The sequence below is a fragment of the Abramis brama genome (assembly GCF_963993115.1).
Source record: "Abramis brama genome assembly, chromosome: 3".
Lineage (NCBI taxonomy): Eukaryota > Metazoa > Chordata > Actinopteri > Cypriniformes > Leuciscidae > Abramis > Abramis brama.
This window is the reverse complement of record NC_139965.1, coordinates 12,356,844-12,372,014: the sequence shown is the minus strand read 5'-3', so window position 1 is coordinate 12,372,014 and position 15,171 is coordinate 12,356,844.

The following is a 15,171-nucleotide window of genomic DNA, read 5'->3' as shown; positions in this document are numbered from 1 at the left end:
TCGGATATTTCTCCAAAAACTAGGAGAAAAAGAAACAAAAAGGTGACGTATGTGTAAAAATGCACTTGAGAGGTCCAATTAAAATGGAATTAATCATACATTTTTGGCACATCATCCATATAATATTTAGCCTGGAAACCAGATCTCTCAGTTATTAGTGTCTTGAACCTTTCATATTTCTTATGCTGCACTTTCTATAAGCCTATTCTATTTCTCCCATTTAGTCCACAATACGGCAATAATTCTTTAATTTTTAGTATAAAAAAGTTATTGCATGGCTTTCTGCAAATGTTAACAAAAATGTGATGAATAAAACGTTGATTGTCACTTTTTCTTTGAGAACAAATCAATTCCTCACCTATAAATGCATCAATTTTTATGACCCAATGACCCCAATTTTCACTTGTAGTCCTGCTATAAAAGCCAAGGACGCTTTTTGACGCTTCTGTGCGATCAAGACTCCTCCACAGAGACCATGAATTTGCTTTGTGTCCTCTAACATTTGTTCAAAATCAATTAAATCTTGCATCCTTGTACTCTTTCCAGCTTCTTTTGTACAGTGCAGTGTCATAAACTACTGAACCTGTTTCCCCTTACACAACATTACTTCCAAAGCTTTTCAGTGGTACTATGAACTAATCACTAATGGATCAAAGAGTTTTCTGTTAGAGTTAACTACAGAAAGAACGCATTCAAGTCTATCTGACACTCATCCATTTATCTTTCTAACATCCATTTAAGTTAAACTTTCTAGCATGCTTGCATGAAAGTTAATGTCTGTTTGATCATGCACTTAACCTGGTGCAACATGGTTGCGTTCAGAACGGAGTTGAGAATGCCTTTAATGGGCTGTTCTTGAATTTACATTGAGGTAAGCAAACATGATTCAGAACTGCAATTCAAATTTGAACGCAAGGAAAAAGAGTTAAAATAAGAAAGAAATGACTAATTCAAGACAAATTTTACATTTTGGTTTGATAACTACACATTTGAAAGTTTTGAAATGGATAGAGCGATAAAATAATAGACAGACAAACAGAGAGATAGAGAGATAGATAGATAGATAGAGAGACAGACACAGACAGAATGACAGATAGAACGATAGAACGAGAGACAGAATGACAGATAGAATGATAGAACTAGAACTATAGAATGAGAGACAGAATGACACATAGAACAATAGAACTAGAACTATAGAATGACACAGCATGTCAGATAGAACGATAGAACTATAGAACGAGAGACAATGACAGATAGAACAATAGAACTATAGAACGAGAGACAATGACAGATAGAATGATAGAACTATAGAATGACAGACAGAATGGCAGATCGAACGATAGAACGAGAGACAGAATGACAGATAGAACGATAGAACTAGAACTATAGACGAGACAGCATGTCAGATAGAACGATAGAACTAGAACTATAGACGAGACAGCATGTCAGATAGAACGATAGAACTATAGAATGACAGGCAGAATGACAGATCGAACGATTGAACGAGACAGAATGACAGATAGAACGATAGAACTATAGAACAACAGACAGAATGACAGAACTATAAAACGACAGATAGAACGACATACAGAGGACGAGAACGACAGATAGATAGATAGATAGATAGACAGAGAAACAGAATGACAGATAGAATGACAGTCAGATAGACAGAAAAATGGAATGAACGACAGAACATATTTTAATGAATAGTTCATGACGACAGCTCGATGATGTGTCTGCGTTCAGAGAAACACCTCATATCTTCTCTCTACCTGACCATTGACCCACAGCTCATTCATGTGGCCTCATTAATAGCGAGAGGTCAAGCAGTTGCCCTGAAAAATGTTCAGGTCATGGCCACCCACCACACACACACACACACACACACACACACACACACACACACACACACACACACACACACACACGCACAGACACGCCACCACTAAACCAGCTACAGAACGAGAGGTTGCATGAAACAGAATACACTGTATATGTGTGTAAGCGAGAGAGAGAGATAGAGAAAGAGAAAGAGAAAGACAGGCATCAAGGCAAACGGCAGAAGGAGGGGGAGGCCGAGAGAAGCGCTTCTTTTGAACAAACGTGTGAACAAAAGCCCGCTCAAACTGTCGGGCCAGAGGCCTGGGGTGTTTACGGCTTCTGTATCTATAACCAACAAATCAAGGCTTCCCCCTCTCCGCCGCCCCCTCAGCCGCCTCTCTTTATTGGGAACGACAAATTAGAGCCCCGTCCATCTGGGTGTTAGCACCAATTACGAGAGGAAGCTGTCAGGCCAGATTAGACCCTGTAGAGAAGGCGGGCATATGAACGGCTTTTATCAGAGGGGAAAAAAGAAGGACAAGTAGAGAAAAGTGTTGTGCAAATTTCAATTATTTCATCTCAGAATGGCTAAAACCAAAGCGAGTTTTTAATTTAGCTTGTCTGACATTAATTCTACCACTTGTTTCAGACATAAATCTGCATAATGTAATACCAGAGAGCAATGCATGAAAAGAAAGTCAAACTAAGTAAAGAGTACATTCAGAGTGACATTTTATGCCATGTTGTTCCTTTTGCTAGCAATTTTCTGTTCCACAAACTTTTTTTCTTCTTTTTTTCGCTGTCAACTACACTGAAGCGCCCATCATTAACTTTTTGCTCCGTAGGAATGCTTAAAGACCCGATGTAGCCCCCTCTCTTTCGCACTAATTTGCCAGGACCAGGTGTGCAGAGGCCTGGCGGAGGGGGCGTGCAGTGAACTAGAGGAAAGATTGCCAGAGTTTGGGGCTTTGAGGGAGGGAGGACAATGAAAGCCACACAATGGAGTCCGAAAATCATGCCAGAGAGCAGTGATGCGCATCCTTAGGCGGAGTTTGGGGAATGCCGCCCCCCCCCCAATGGGCCAGAGCCAAAAATGTTTCATCAGTATTTGAGCGTGTGAATAAAACAAAACAAAAAATTACTTCAGTGCATCACATAATTGCCTGACATAATTCATGCAAAGTACTTAGTTGTTGGGTAAGTTACACTAATAAAGTAAATAATTTCTTGCTACTAATTACATCTTCAACAGTGCAATTTAGATTACTATACCAATTACTCTCTCTAAAAAGTAATGCATTACTCTCTAAATCCCATTTCATTAATCCCATGTATAAATGCTTGCATCACATTTTTGCTTCCACATCGGCACTTCAGGCTTACGCTGACACTCTGCATCTTCTTAACTAAAACTATAACCCCAAAACTTTACTTGGAATAAAATAAAATATAAAAAAACAATTAATCTAATTTCCAAGGTAACATTTCTCATTTTCATTTAGTTTTACTTGATGGACTGAAATAGCTCAAACTAAAACAAAAACACACAACTAAATTACTATAACTGAATAAAATTAAAATAAAAAAAATTAAGAATAAAAACTAACCTAGAATATTAATAAAAACTATTTTGCAGCTATAAATAAAATATTTTTATTTTATTTTTAAAATGCATTATGACTAATAAAAGCTCACATTTTATATATATAAATAAAATATGTATTTATTTCTGCAATGTGATAACATCTCAGTTTCAAATAAATAAATCTAAAATTGAACTGCTTTTGTTAGAGGAAAAGAGAAGGGCAACTAGGGAAAAGTGTGCAAATTTCACTGATACTAAAATAAAATGTTCACAAGAATCAACAATCAATTTCTGAACATATGATACTATACAATATATCAATACAGATTATCTGAACATAATGATACAGTGTTTCACAACCCAGCACTGTAAAAAAAAATTACATCCCCAAGTCAAAAATTTCAAGTGACCGATAACATCTAAATTTTTCAATTAGTCTGACGTATTATTTCTCATTGAGCCAATGTTAACAGACTATTGCAACAAGAATTTCACTTGGGCCAATTGAAAATTTTAGATGTTATCGGTCACTTGAAATTTTTGATTTGGGAGGGTTAGAATTTTTTTACAGTGAGTGAGATGCACTCTAATTTAGGCAACACAGTTGTTCTCCCCGATGTAAAGTCTGTTAAAAAAGGCAAGCAGCAACAGTGTATTACTTCATAAGATAATTTTGTTACTGGCCAAATTCTAAGGCAAAATCACATCCTTTGTGGAAATAATGCAGTGCTATAACCTCTGTGAAAAAATTATTGTGGAAGTATGTACATTCACATAAAAACTTTAAACACTGAAAACTAGTATTGATAAAATAGGTACTCAATATCTGAGTGTTATTTCCATGCTTATTAGAGTAACACATTTTTATCTTCAGATGTGGTGTATGAACGGACGCAGCGAGGGGGGGGGTGAACGGTGAGGCGGGGGAAGGTCTAATAGGCCCTAATTGAATTGGATGTGCAGCGCAGACAGAGACTGTGGAAGTAATCTGTAGTGCCACAGCAAATAAAGCGCGGCAGGACCAGAGTGTCCGCCTCATGTGACAGACTGTAACGTAGCCTGCGAGAGGGCAGCGGCCCCCTTTGTGCAAACCACAAAAAGAGGCAAGAAAGCCTGGCAGGCACTAACAGTTGAGAGCCGCCGCTCGGCCGCAGGGGGAAGGTGGGCTTCAGCACTGCAGAAGCAGCGTGAGAAGTTGTAGAAGGCTGAGAGAAGAGAACATTATGGTGTGTGCTATTCAAAATATACTAAGCAAAAAAAAAAAAATCTTCCCACTTTCAACTGCTTTTTTCCAGCAAATGTCATGGGTAAATATTAGGGGTGTAACAATATATCGTGTCACAATATGTACAAAACTGCCACAATATGTATCGTGGATAGTTCACCCAAAATTACTGTGCGAGACAAAAATCTAGTTTACAGAGTTTTAGTGTCTACATTAAACGTACTCGGTTACTAACGTAACCTCGGTTCTCTCTAGAAGAGGGAACGAGTACTGCGTTGAAAACGCTCGGGGAAAAACTCTTTTTCACGAAATACTGAAGCAAAAAATTATCCTTTAATTTTGAAATAATGTAAAGCGCATTGCAGCAGCACGCAGCCATGGGCGAGACGGCTCGCTCGCTCATTGGCTGCTCTGCGGCAACTGCATAAGCCTATCGAGCGAGGCCTGTGGTGATTCACTGGCTGATTCACTGATTTTATTCATCGCCGAAGCGAACCAGAGTGAACCGTACGCACGGCCAGAAAACGCAGTACTCGTTCCCTCTTCTAGAGAGAACCGAGGTTACGTTAGTAACCGAGTACGTTCTCTTACGAGAGGTCTCTCGTACTGCGTTGAAAACGCTAGGGGAACCAGTGCAAAACGCCGTGCGTACTGTGATTAATCACCCATAAACCTGGAACCCAGGATTTATCAAGCATAAATCACTAGAGGGACTCACAGAGAGTCCTGGAACAGAAAAGGGAACCCTTCTGCCCTTATATGGTGACGTCCACTGACGCAGTAACATGACATCACATAGACAAGGCGGGGAGCCTGAACTAATGTGGGAATATGTGGGTCTTACGCAATACTGCCCAAATGATAGCCGGTAGCGCACTGCGCTCGCGGCCTCAGCGACCTAATCAGACCACTGATTTGATTAAACTGACAATAGCTTAGCCTGTAGAGCGGGGACCTCTAGGTTATAAAACCTAATAAATGTAGACGGCGAGGCCCAGCCTGCCGCCATACATATGTCTTGTAAGGAAATCCCACTAGACCAAGCCCACGATGAGGCAACGCCTCTCGTGGAATGCGCTCTGACACCCAACGGGCATTGAAGACCCTTGGCAGTGTAAGCTAGCGCTATAGCATCGACTATCCATCTGGACAGGCTTTGTTTCGAAACAGCCATTCCCTTGGAACGTCCACTGAACGAGACAAATAGCTGCTCAGTCTGTCTAAAGACAGAAGAGCGAGACACATAAGCTCTCAGGGTCCTTACAGGGCAGAGAAAACTTGAGTCCCCTTCCTCGTCTGACACCGGCAGGGCAGACAGGGAGATAACCTGAGCCCGAAACGGTGTGTTGAGCGATTTTGGCACATAACCGTGCCTAGGTTTGAGTATGACTCTCGAGTCACCTGGCCCAAACTCTAAGCACGGCGCGCTCACCGAGAGCGCGTGCAGGTCACCTACGCGCTTAACTGAAGCGAGAGCCAACAGAAACACTGTCTTGAATGACAGATGTTTGAGGCTAGCCGTTTGGATGGGCTCGAAAGGGGCACCTTTCATGGCCTCCAAAACTGTAGAGAGGTCCCACATAGGGACTGAAGAAGGTCTGGGAGGATTCAGCCTCCTCGCTCCCCTGAGGAAGCGGATGACTAGATCGTTCCTCCCTAATGACTGACCAAGCGTTGTTTCAGAGAACGCTGTAATAGCCGCCACATAGACTTTGAGCGTGGAAGGGGCTCTGCCCTTATCCAACAGCTCCTGTAGGAAGGAGAGAACCTCCGTCACCTCACAATCGAGGGGTGAAAAACCCCGAGCTGTGCACCAGCTGGAGAATACTGACCACTTTGAGGCGTAAAGCCGTCTGGTTGACGGTGCTCTAGCCTGAGTGATAGTGTCTAGCACCCTTACTGAGAGATCAGCGGGTACCCGTTGAGCGCCCACACGTGGAGGGACCACAACTCCGGGTGAGGATGCCAAATCGAACCCCTGGCCTGCGAGAGGAGGTCCCTCCTCAATGGCACTGGCCACGGGGCAGTGTCTGCTAGCTGCATCAGGACTGGAAACCACGGCTGGTTCATCCAGAGCGGCGCTACGAGCAGCACTGAGCATTTCGTTTCCCTGATCCGTTCTAACACCTGAGGCAGGAGGGAGACGGGGGGAAAAGCATAGAGCGGACAGCGCGGCCACGTTCGGGACAGCGCGCTCTCCCTCTTGGAAAAGAACGCGGGGCAGTGAGCGTTTTCGTGGGACGCGAACAGGTCCACCTCCGCTCTGCCGAATCTCTCCCACAACAGCCGGACTGTTTGCGGGTGTAGAGACCATTCGCTCGTAGGAATGTTGTTCCTGGACAGTCTGTCTGGACCCAGATTCTGGATCCCTGGCACATGCACTGCTCTCAGCGAGCGCAAGTTGCGCTGAGCCCATAAAAGGAGGCGTTCCGCCAGCCTGTACAGGTTTAAGGATGTGAGACCGCCCTGGCGATTTATATAGGACACCACAGACATGTTGTCCGAACGGACTAAGACGTGTTGGTCCTTGATTTGGGGACGAAAACGCGTCAGCGCGTTGTCCACTGCCATCATTTCCAGGCAGTTGATATGTTGGAGCTTTTCGCGTTCTGACCACAGGCCGAAAAACGCTCTGCCCTCGAGCAGCGCTCCCCATCCCGATGTGGAGGCGTCTGTCGACACCACTAACACTCTCGAGGAAGTCCCCAGGCTTACACCTGATTGGTACCAGTCGCTCGACTTCCAGGGCTTTAGAGCTTTCACACAGCTCTGATTGACCCTGAGACGCAGCCAACCGGATGCCCACGCTCTGCGCGGTACCCGCTCTTTCAACCAGAACTGCAGAGGGCGCATGCGGAGCAAGCCCAGCTGGAGAACTGATGATGCTGAGGCCATAAGACCTAGCATCCTCTGAAATTTCCTGAGCGTGACGGTCGCGCCGCAGCGAAAAAGTTTCGCCGTGCGCTGAATGTCTAGCACGCGCTGTGGTGACAGCCGCGCTATCATAGACTGTGAGTCCAGAACTGTGCCCAGAAACGAAGTCGTTTGACTGGGGTTCAGCGAACTCTTCGTCCAGTTGACTCTGAGACCAAGATTCTCGAGGTGATCGAGTAAAATGGTCCTGTGCTCCACGAGCTCTGATCGCGATTGAGCTAGAATCAGCCAGTCGTCCAAATAGTTCAGCACTCGCATGCCTCTGAGTCTGAGAGGCGCGAGCGCTGCGTCCATGCACTTCGTAAATGTACGGGGTGCCAGGGATAAGCCGAACGGCAGGACTGTATACTGGTATGCCTGGCCCTCGAAAGCGAACCTCAAGTATCGCCTGTGACGCGACGCTATCTGTATTTGAAAATACGCGTCCTTCAGATCTATCGACATGAACCAGTCTCCTCTGCGAATTTGCGCGAGGATTTTCCTGGTCGTGAGCATTCTGAAACTGCGTTTCATTAATGCTTTGTTCAGCCGTCTTAGATCCAGTATGGGTCTGAAACCCCCGTCTTTCTTGGGAACCAGAAAATATCTGCTGTACAGCCCCTCTTCGCTTTGAGCCTGAGACACAGGCTCTATAGCCCCTTTGCTCAACAGTTTGGATATTTCGGCGCGAAGTAGGTGTGCTACTTCTGAATTCACCGTAGTCTCGACGCGCGCTGTGAAGCGGCGAAGACGTCGATAAAACTGTAGCGAGTAGCCTTTCTTTATAATGCCTAGCACCCATTCCGAAACCCCTGGAAGCGCTGCCCATGCGTCCGCATGGATGGCTAAGGGCTGGATGCGAAGCGCGCTCTGTTCGCTGGGCGACAGAGGTGCTTCGGTGTGCTGCAGCATAGGCGGGATGCCCGCGAGACTCGGGGCGGGGGGCGCGCTGATCACAGCGGGCAGAGCGCTCGTCCTCAACCCGACTACTGTGCTTAACCGAGTGAGGGAGGGCTGAGCGGGTCCCGGAGGACTCATGGAGTCTGTGAGTAAGTGTGGGCACGGGGAAGCGGGCACATTTACTGCTTTGGATGCGCTGTCTGCCTGGGCAGAGCGAGCGCGCACAGGTTTCGTTTTTACAGAAACCCTGTGAAATGTGTGACATAGTGTTTGTGGGCACTGGGAAGTGGGCACGTTTACTATGTTGTTTGCGCGATCGACCTGAGTCGATTTTATGGGTGCGCGCCCTGTGTGAAGGGCTGTGCTTGTGTGTAGGGATGGGCACATAGGAGTGGACATCAGCGCTACATTTATTGCACCATCGGCCGTGGCCGGAATACCAGAAAATACACTCTTTACAGGATTTATCTGGGTAGCCGTAAAAACGGCTTTTGTGTGCAGGCAAGCGGGCAACTGTACGGGCTTGCGCGTTGCAGAAGACGCTGAGACAGTTGCAATTCCTGGGACTGAAACAGCGGCGCGCTTGGGTGAGAGTCCGGCCGCAGCGGGACTCACACACCGGCGCTTTCCTAGGCACGCTAGGATGTCTTCGGGGCTTCCGGTTTCACCACAATCCTCGGCCGCGGCCCACGGGGAGCGGGGCGACGGTTGGCAGAGCGAGAGCGGGGCCTCGAGCTGCGTTGCTGTCGGTGTTGCGACGAAGCAGCAGGAGGGGGAGGCTGTGGCTGAGAGCTCCGTGGGGCCGGTTTAGCACGGCTCGCTGAAGAGCTAGAGCGCTTCGGGAGGAAGTGCTTAAAGGCTTGAGACGCTTTCTGGACCTCGGCGAATCTCTCTACGAACTCGTTGACAGAGGATCCGAAGAGGCCGGCAGAAGATAGTGGGGCGTCGAGGAACGCGGTGCGCTCAGAATCAGCCATATCTGAGAGCGTTAGCCACAGATGTCTCTCAGCTACAGTGGCGGAAGCCATACACCGTCCCATGGCCTGTGCAGCGGACTTAGTAGCGCGGAGAGAAAGATCCGAAGCGCTCCTTAAGTCCGAGAGGCAGATCGCGTCAGGTCCCATCTCATCCAGTCGACGGAGAAGATCTCCCTGAAAGATCTGCAGTGTAGCCATGGTGTGTAGTGCAGACGCGGCTTGCCCAGCGGCGGAGAAGATTCGCGCGAGCAGCGTCGACGTCATGCGGCAGGCTTTGGATGGCAACACCGGTTTCGTCCGCCGTCCAGCAGAGGGCGGGCAAAGATGGGTCGCTATCGCCTGTTCCACCGGCGGAAGCGAATGGTAGCCTCTGTTTTTAGCATCGTCTAGCGTAGCGAATGCTGGTGAGACAGACGAACGTGTTCGAGCTGAGAAGGGAGCGCTCCAAGCCTTCGCAACTTCTTCATGAAGCTCAGGAAGAAAGGGGGCAGGCTTGGATTCCGGAGAAGTGCGCTCACCAGGGAGAAAGCTACCATCCAGTCGAGTCCGAGAAGGGGGCTCCGGAGCGGACCACTCAAGGCCGAGGCTCGCCGCGGCCAGCGAGAGTACACGCATCAGCTCCCTCTCGATGTTAGCTCTTCTGTTAGGTGTATGGGCAGGAAGCGCGAGATCCGCAGAGCTCGCCCAGTCTTCACTGCCCGAGGCTAACAGAGAGCACGAGTCATCATCCCCCGACGCGGCTTTAGAATCAGCTTCCTCTGCTGAAGCGGCGGCAGACAGCGGTCGCTGAGCACCAGGAAGTGATCCAGGCGAAACCGGTGAAGCAGGCGGGCGAACCGGCGAGCTTAGTCGGGTTGGAGAAGGCTCCGGGACCCGCTGAGAGCGGCGCTTCTTACGGCGCGGCAGTACAGCGGGAGATGCAGGCTCGGAGAATACTGCCAGGCGAGTCCTCAGAGTCACCATAGGCATAAGCTCGCAGTGAGGGCAGCCGCCGTCAGCGAGCGCGAGCGCTGCATGGTCTTCACCCAGGCAGGAGACACAGATGACGTGACGGTCTCCCTCGCTGAGTGGGGCTCGGCACGAGCCGCATTTTGAAGGCATCTTGAAAAAGACGCGAGCTCTTTTACGAGTGTATGTCGCAGGGCGAACACACACACACACAGAGAGTAAACAGAAAAAGGATATGGGCGCCGGAAAGCGCAGCAGGAACGGCAGTCGAAGGCGGCGTGGGCCAGCAGCTTCCGTGAGTGACTCGTCCCGCTGAAGTGCTTCTCAGACGACGCGTTGCTTCCTCTCGTGATCCAACGATGCGTGAGCTTCGCTGAAGAGATGAAAAATCAGTGAATCAGCCTTTTCGAGCTCCTTTTATAGGACTAAGCCACGCCCGTTTCGGCGGGAAGTGGCGAGGAGGGCGCGAAGCGCCCTCATTGGCCTGACGTCACCACAGGCCTCGCTCGATAGGCTTATGCAGTTGCCGCAGAGCAGCCAATGAGCGAGCGAGCCGTCTCGCCCATGGCTGCGTGCTGCTGCAATGCGCTTTACATTATTTCAAAATTAAAGGATAATTTTTTGCTTCAGTATTTCGTGAAAAAGAGTTTTTCCCCGAGCGTTTTCAACGCAGTACGAGAGACCTCTCGTAAGAGAACTACAGTTAAACTACATTAAACTACTATTTCTAAAGTTAAATATAATGTATAATGCAATGGGGGAATATTTGTGGGTCCTGATAATGCCAAATGTCTGATGTTACCAGTAAAAAGTGACCTACATTATTTTAAATATATCTAGTCAGTGACAGAGTAAAGCATATCTAAAATATTCAGTATTTTCAGCTTCAGAATCATGAATATTTTTATTCTGGTGTCTCTATTGTCCTGTGCATTGGGTTTCCAGCACCAAGTCCGAGCCTATTCATTTACACCCACAATGTAATATTAAATTTATAATTTGAAATTTAATTAAAAGTACATTTTTTGTTAACCTTTTATCATATGTCTTGGAGTATCACAATAATATCGTATTGTGAGTTCAGTATCGTGATATGTATCGAATCGTGACACAAGGGTATCATTACAGCTCTAGTAAATATTTGAATGAACATAAAAAGATTTAACAACTGAGATATAAATGGTTATGGACATATGGTTACAAGCAGTTTGGCACTGCAAGGACGATCAGATTGCACAAACTATTGCTCGTTCACACGGGTGATCAGGGACCCAGAGTGAGTCACGATTATGTTCAGTTAGTTTCACTTTCATGGACTTTTAGTTCGTTCATCATGTGTGTCCTTTTTCCTTTGTTCTAGTTTTCTTGTCAGTCATCTGTTAACATGGATATTAATTTAATTATCACAGCTGATCATTACTGAGTTCGTTATCATTAGCCGCGTTTGCACCGCAGGAACTTTCCCCAGGAACTAGGGACCAGGGTCTAAATGAAGTTCCGGGTAAAAATTTCCCCCTCAGAAAGAAAGTCCCTGCTTGCAAGGTAGTACTTTTTCAAGGTTCAGGAGCTTTCGGGGGAGGTGGGACTTAGGCGCTGAACATGCTTGATTGGTTGAGTTCATGCACCATTTTGAGTGGTTGACTCCACACAGCATGTCATTTCAACCACCATTTTAAAAAATCTGTTGCGGTTCGTGCAGTCCTACGTCAGCGGACTAATTTGCCCAATCTTCACGGTACTTTAGGCCGCGGTGGAAACGCAGAAAGAAACAGGTCTGGGGGGAAAAAAAGTTCCTGGGACAAATTGTTCTGGGTAATTTCGGTGGAAACGTGGCTATTGAGTATTTAAGTTCCTCATTTCCTTTCTGTCTTGGTCCGGTATTGTTGGTGTTTGCTATGTGTCGCGTTATTCACTTTTGTCAATAAACCTTGTTACTATTTTGAAACTCTTAAACTGCCTTAGTCTTCATCATCTTTGGAATTTAAACGAGACAGAATACCGGACCTACGTAATACGACTCAAGCCGAACAGTTTGTTGCCCTCGCCCGTGCTGAGCTTCCATTGTTTGAATATTCGCTTCGCTTTTGCCAGATTGCCTACGAACTGACTTTGATGATTAGATGTTGAAATCCATGTACTGGATTGGGGCAAATTTTCACTATCCTTGTGACTTACATGATATGGAGGGAAGCAGTTCTCCGGTGTCTGCAGTGTGCCTACCCCGAACTGATAACATCTGGTACATCCACTGCAGACCCAAAGCCCAATCCCAGAAACCATCAGCCAACCACCCCCACTCCACTCATGGATTACAAGCCAGAGCCCACCGCAGACGGGGAGCTTATGCCCGTCACTGACCCTGAGCCAGAGCCAATGCCCGCTAAGGGGCCTGAGCATGCAGCCAGGTCCGCACGGGTGTCCCACAGTAAGTCTGACCAGGTGTGTGAGCCTAGAACATCTGTGACAGAGAGGACATTGGTGGAGCTGGACACTGACGAGTGCTTGATAGCCCTGTACCTTCATCATCATCATCGCTGGTCCTGTCCAGCATAATGCCTGTTTTATCGTCTTGTATTGAGATGGAGTTATCATCACTGATCCCGCCCAGGCTCTCTCTCCCACCTCCAATGCATTATTCAGCAAGACCGTCAGCCCCGTCTGCGCTGGTTCCCTTCAGCCCAGCGACTTCTCCCCTAACCCCATGCCGTTGTGTGGTTAAGCTTCAGGTCTTCTGGTCACCAGCTTCGTCCAAGCAAGTGGATCCCCGGCTCCGCCTCCAGCCACTGATCTAGTCCGCTGCGCTCTGTCTCTTCATTCCTTGGGCTCCAGCGGGCTCCGCCTTCCTTCCAGCTACACCTTGGTCCTCAGTTGCACCGGCTCCGCCTCAGTCCTCAGGCACTCTAGCTCCACCTTGGACGCTCGTCGCTGCGCTTCCACCTCAGCCTCCAGTACCATCGGTGTCGGCCGTCCACATCTACACCCTGGTCTCCAATTCCTGCTGCTTCATCTCCGTTAGTCGCCCCCCGGGTGTCGTCCGCCAAAGCTCCACCATGACTCCCCTCTGTCGATTCCATCGTGGGCTGTCGTCCCGGATGTGCTCTGGTCTAACACCTGGCCACTCCTCCCATCCTCACCTCCCTGGTCCCTTCCACTGGGGCTTCCTCCTTCACCAGTCCCTCGTCCACCTCCACCACCTCCTCAGCCATTTCATAGAGCGAGGCCACGCCTTCCCGGAGGGAGCCATTCTGTCACGATTACGTTCAGTTCACTTTCATGGACTTTTAGTTTGTTTATCATACGTTTCCTGTTTCCTTTGTTCTAGTTTTCACGCTTGTCATCTGTTACCATTGATTTTCATTTTATTATCACAACTGATCATTATTGAGTTTGTTATCATTGAGTATTTAAGTTCCTCATATCCTTTCTGTCTTGGTCAGGTATTGTTGGTGTTTGCTATGCACTCTGCCTCGAGTTATTTGCTTTTGTTAATAAATCTTGTTACTATTTTGAAACTCTTAACCTGCCTTCATCATCATCTTTGGAGTTTTAATGCATCAGCATGAACTTTGAAAAACACCAGGAGAAAGATGTTTAGAGTCAGTAGAAAGGTCTCTTTAGTGTCCTAAGTTATTGATACTGTGACCTACCGCCTGCAAAGTGACTGGTCCACAGGTGCATTTGCAATAATTGTTTATGGTTCATTGAACGAGCATGAAAAACATTGTTTAAACACTTTTCAATAAAGATATATAAAGCTTATTTGGATTTTACAAATTTATCTTTAAAATATAGTATCCTGAAAATGGTATGATTCTCTTTTGTGCTGAGTATATAAGCAGTCAAAAACAAACAAACTGCTTTTAGAGGGGAAACAAAGAATGACGAGTAGGGAAAAGTGTCATGTGAATTTTAATTATTAATGTTAAAATTACAACAAAGAATGGCTGAACCAAACAAGTTTTTGATTCAGTTATAAAAAAATAAAAAAATAAAAATGTTATGTATTTTTGAAATGCATTGTGACTAATAAAAGCTCACGTTTATATAAATAAATAAAACATTTTTTTTTTTTTTTATATATATTAATAATAAAAAGAAAAAGAAAAAAGAAGAAAAGGTAGGAGAAAGTGTTATACAAATTAAATTTTTTTGGTCTCAAATATAAATAAATGTATTATTTTTGACTGCACTGTGATTAAAACAATCTCACTGTTTTAACATGAATTAATAAATAGATGTTTTTATTTGACAAATAAAATCTGAGCTTTCATAATGTTTGTATATAGTACCAAAAAAAACAGGAGTTAAGTGGTTAAGTTTAACAAGCTGGTTTGTGTATTTGGTAAATATTTTCCTTTCCTAAATTTTTCTTGCATATATACTGTAGTAGGAGAAGTTGTTTAAATGCAAAAAAGAAAAAAAGAAAAAAAATGCACTGCCACTCACTTGCTCAATGATAATGTTGTTTGCTTCACTGCGCCAGTCTTTTAAATGAGTGGAAACAGCTTTGTACAACGAGAGACAAGAAACATGTTGTCTTGCTGAACAAGTTACTTTGTGAATTTGGAGAGGATATGGAAACACGACACACACACACACACTTTTTCATGATTTTTCCTGCTTTCCACTAGACTAGAGCCACCTGCAATTTTGGTACAAATGCCAAATTTGGATCATGTGACTATAGTGTATCCCACCAACCAGAGCTCAGAGAGGAGGAGGAGGAGGAGGAGGAAGTCTTTGGCTGTTTTAAATAACATACTACTGATATTTCTGCAGTGACTGTACAAAAAAATCTCTGT